The 4852-nt window shown below is 50.0% G+C and overlaps 2 long non-coding RNA genes across 5 annotated transcripts in view; both read right to left on the reverse strand.

The window, feature by feature from the left end:
- Positions 1-1474, reverse strand: part of LOC118156029 — a 5198-nt gene extending 3724 nt beyond the window's left edge. Inside the window, exon 1 of the long non-coding RNA XR_004746118.1 lies at positions 341-1474. This is a non-coding gene — a long non-coding RNA (uncharacterized LOC118156029). The remainder of the gene's footprint in view (positions 1-340) is intronic.
- Positions 1-4852, reverse strand: part of LOC118156028 — a 110866-nt gene that overhangs the window by 99949 nt on the left and 6065 nt on the right. For all 4 annotated transcript variants that reach the window (XR_004746117.1, XR_004746115.1, XR_004746114.1 and 1 more), the window contains exon 2: positions 1543-1593. This is a non-coding gene — a long non-coding RNA (uncharacterized LOC118156028). The remainder of the gene's footprint in view (positions 1-1542; positions 1594-4852) is intronic.

The following is a 4852-nucleotide window of genomic DNA, read 5'->3' on the forward strand; positions in this document are numbered from 1 at the left end:
ATATATATATATATATTTCCTGGCAATAGCTAGAGGCAGCAGCATTAGTGATCAGACATGTGTTACACACAACAAGCCCATGAGCTACCGCATTAAATTCTTCCAGTGAGGGGCATGAACACTCAGGTACTCCTCGTGTGTGTGTATGTCTGTGCTCGTGTAGATATATATGCATGTGTAACTCATGTCAACACAGACACAAAACTACGCAGTAATGCATGCATTTAAAACACATCACCATGTTACTGGATTTCCATTTAAGTGCAAAGCTTTTTTTTTTTTTTTTTATTTTTTTTTTTTTCCCCAAATACTCGTATACTCGTGCTTAAAGATGCAAGACAAAAACACCAAGCCCTTTTCTCAAGACCGCCTCACTTACTCACACACTGGCACACGTAGTAAATGCAAAACACCTGCCACGTTTTGTTGACTAATCAGGAGAGCTTCAGTAAGCCAAAAGAGCCAACACCACAGTTACAGCCTAGTTGTTCATTAGCTGTATTGCCAACTAAATGTTCTACCTCTCAATCACCTAGCAGGGCTTTGAAACCGACGCCTGTCCAGAAAAATGCACAAAAGTCGCTGCTTATTCTAAATATCACAAAACGTGGAGCAGTTGCTAGCATACATACACATCCAAGCCTGCAGCATTGTCTGGCATGTGAAAAGTTTGTACAACGCGTAGTTCTGAAATTACTGCCACAAATACCGTCTGAAACGTTAATAGCAGCTGATAACACTACATGCACCCTCTCCCAGTCCCCAAATCCCTTTTCAAATGATCTGCACATTGGAAGCTACCGAATCCAAACATTTGCTTTTTCCTCCTGACTCCCTAATAAATTCCGTTAATGGCCTGTAGATTAGTATGTGATTGCCGTGCTTGTTTTCTAATCTTTTTATAGGTCTCCAGATGGCTGTGACGTAAAGAAGTAACATCCTGCGTGGATTTCTTAAGAATAAACAGTCTCTATTTGCTTTAAGGAGGAATGCTTCTGACTCTAATTAACGCAGTCTCATGCCGGTGTCCCCACCTTCCGCCAGGAGCACGCGTGGGAACCCCAGCGAAGCTGCTGTGAGGCGCATCACAAGGTCCAGCACTGCTCAGATCCCCTTTTCGTACCAAACCAGAGCAGAATTCACGCCGGTACAACCCAGGGCAGCGCTTCTCGCACAGCACCCCTCTCCTGGCAGCCAGGTAAATCTCTCGGCTGGCTCGACTCCCAGCAAAGTGCCTCATCATTTCTTTGTAGCCACGATTTCATCTGACAGGCACCTGTCTGTAAAGCCTGCTGCATTTCTTATATCTGTGCTATGCTGAGAGTATTGCAGGAAAAGGGACATCCAGTACAAACCCAAACTACGAAATCAGAAAATGCAGGCTATCGAGAGGTCAAAGTCTCGAGAAAAATAAATAAATAAATAAATAAATAAAAGAAACCCGCAAACAGTAGTTTGCTGCATTAAAGATCGCGCATTCAAATCTTTACACAATGCATATGGCATCGTCTGGTTTTAATTAGAAAATAAAATAAAAATTACCGTTTCGTGTCTTGATTGCCATTCCCTGTGATCTGTCTGTGTTGTCTAAGTCTGAAAAAGAGCCATAAAAGATCGCAGTTTAAATACTTTTACTGCTTGGTTCTTGTTCTTGGAACCTATGTTGACGGATAAACGTTTGTGTGTGTGTGCTCAGAAGGCGCTGTGTATATTAACTTTTGAGATTGTTAAATAAATCACTGGAAAGGTTGGCTCTAGATTAAATGGGGAAATAAGTAGCCACATTTCCTGCAGATGATCTAATGCAGCACAAAACAGATATGAGTAATGCACTCCAGTATCTGCAGGGTTAAATATGGTAATCGATATTTTCAGGAAATAATAGGGATAACAATAACAAAAGTGATGCAATTACTTGTGGAAAGCTGCGGCTAAGAATAAAAAATTAAGAATATTTGGGGGTGACGAACTGAAGTGGCCAGAACTACAGAGAGATGTGACATTTGCATACTATAAGCCGCCGGTTGCTTAATAAAGGACTGAGGCTCCACCTAGCCTTCAGTTCAAAACATGCAAAACGCGTTAAGCCGGCATTTCCCCGACAGCTTTTCCAGGTCCTCCACACCACGGCTATCCTGCAGCCGGGACCGCAGGCTGTAGAGCTGCAGGGGTAAATAAATACGGCGTGAGCCTCACGCTTTCATGGCATCGTATGGATTGCATCAGATACAGATTTTCTTTTTTTTAAAAAAAACACATTTCCCAGGGAGAGGCTGCTTCTCCCACTCGTGCTGAAGCAGTTTCCCCCGCTGCATGACCCCGGGATGTTTTTACCCGCGGGAGGGATGCTGATTTGGGGAGGGAGGAGGGACACCCGTGGACACCCGTGACGAGACGAGCAGAGCCGAGCCGTGCCATACGGCCCGGGGGCAGCCAGTGACAGGGTGATCCGGCACCCCCGAAGGATGCTCTTTTCGGCCCGGCTGCCTTTTCGCCAGCCCAGAAGTGATGGATGCTTGCTCGCTGCGACCCTCCTCGGCCCCCGGCCATCCCGAGGATTTATTTATTTATTTATTTCCCGTGGAAAACAGCGAAAATAGCGAAACCTTTGCTCTTTTTTTACTCCCTATGAGCGGCCGTCCCTCTGCCCGCACCCCCTGGGGGGTCACCCGGCACCGCTCCCTGCAGACACCCAGCGCTTCCCACGCCTCCCAGAAACCTCCCCCCCGCGACCAACAGGTCTGCAGGAGCCCCCCTCGTATCGCAGCTCCTGGCAGGACAGCGCCCGGACACCCCCGGCCCCCTCCCAGCCCCTCCTGACCCGCGGGGCTCAGCCCCTGCAGGGGGCTCCGGACCCGACCCCCCCCATAGCACACACGCCGAACCCCCGCCGTACTCACATGGCTTCGGGGGGCCTCGTGGAAAATAAAAAAGATCCCCACGGAGCGGGGGGGTCCGGTTCCTTCGGAGCTCCCCAAATTCACGCCTTTCTCCCACCGCCATCCCCATTTGAAAGTGCCGCTTTAAGCTCCACGGTGCGCCAAAAAGGCTGTAAAACCGTCAGGCGATCTTCCACCCGCCAAAGCGGGAGACAAACGCAGAAAGTTATATATATATTTTTTCAGTTTCTTCCCTTTTTCCATATTGCCTCCTACGCCCCGGAGTGGAAAGTGAAGTCTTGTATGTGAGGCTCTGCAAGTTTTTTGGGGGGGTTGGCCAAGGTCTAGTCCAGCCCTCTCTGCTGAGGAGGACGTGCTCTGAAATTCAACCAATTTCCCCAGCGCTTTTGTTGCTGATGAACTGAAGCCCTATTGTTCGTCCATTGCCACGGTCTTTTTCAGTTCCTACTATACGATCTGCGTTGCCAGAGATAATGAATTTGCACCAAAACCTCTCTTAGTGCCATTCTGACAGACGGAACAAATTAGAAATGTCTCGTCTAAAGAAGAGCAATGGCTACATTTTCCTAGAGAAGAAGGAAGACGCACAGTTCTTTGTAAACTTAAAAATAAATAAGTAAATAATGCACGGATTTTTTTTTTTTTTTTTAAGGTGTTTTCCTCCGGCTAACTTCTGATTCTTCCGATTCGTCCCCGTTTTGGGGAGGCGTTGGCATTTTGTCTAACTTTTCTCAGAACCAACCAACCGGCCAACAACGAGGGAAAAAATCACAATGCTAACAAAAAAAAAAAAAAAAAAAAAAAAAGAGAGAGAGAGAGAGAGAGAGAGAGAGACCTTCCTCCGATTCCTGCTGTCATGCAAACTTGTAGCATGACCTCTCCCCAGCGCGGAGAGGGCTTCCCGCAGCTCCTTGCATCCTTCCCCAGCTTCTCCTCCACCGCTACGGGCTTCGAGGCCGGCAGCGCCCGAAAATGCGTGAAAAAGCCTGGTTTTAGGGCGCGGGGGGAGAGGCTTGGGACCCCCCTGCCCAGGGCCCGGGGGATGCCCGGGGGGGGGGCGCCGGGGGGCGGCGGCGAGGGGGCACCCATGGGTGCAGGGTACGCGTGGGGTGAGGGGGCGGGCAGCGGGAGGGGCAGTGCGGGCACCTTATATATATATGTATATATGCCTATAGATTAAATATGTGTGTGTACGTGTATGCACAGCGCGCTACTCCGCCTGTCCAGCTCGCAGCACGGGGAGGGGGCAGGCGCGGATTTTCCCTATGGTGACACCCCCTCCGGCACCCTACGCCCCCCCACCCCCAGCAGCCCACGGCGGACAAAGGGAGCTCTGTAAGGACCGAAAACGCGAGCCCAGACCGAGCCACGGGAATTCAGGGCAGGAATCCAGGTTAAACGCCGCGGAGAGGATTTGCAAAATTCCGCACACCACCAATCCCTCCCGCCCCGCGCCCCCTCCCCCCCCCCCCCCAAATACACGCGTGTTTCCACCCCCCAGGTGGCTTTGCTGTTTAATTTCGGAGAAAGAGGATTGAATGGGGGAGCAGCGCAGGTGTGCGTGTGCTGAGCCGCCCGGTGGCTCGCTCCAGGATCTCCTGGAGAGATCCGAGAGGTAAAAGACCCTTCTTTTTCAAAATGCCGACTGCATTTTATGCTGCAGCATAGCCCGGCTATAAAACTTCGCCCAGCATCACCTCACACCGCGGTGTGAGCGCGGGGATCGATCCAGAGGGGGGAGGCATATTTAGGAACAGCCCCTGGTCTTGCCCCGGTGGGCAGGTGCGCGGCTACGCACCGCTGTCCCTGTGCGGGGATGCTCGACCCTGCTCAACATGCGGTTTTTTAAAGTCATTAATATTTATTACTGGGGGTTTTTCTATTTCCCGCTCGTCGTCTGATGAAGAGACGCATCAAATTACGTCCCGTTAAAGGGGAAAAAAAAATAAAAT

Source organism: Oxyura jamaicensis, chromosome Z (assembly GCF_011077185.1).
Source record: "Oxyura jamaicensis isolate SHBP4307 breed ruddy duck chromosome Z, BPBGC_Ojam_1.0, whole genome shotgun sequence".
Lineage (NCBI taxonomy): Eukaryota > Metazoa > Chordata > Aves > Anseriformes > Anatidae > Oxyura > Oxyura jamaicensis.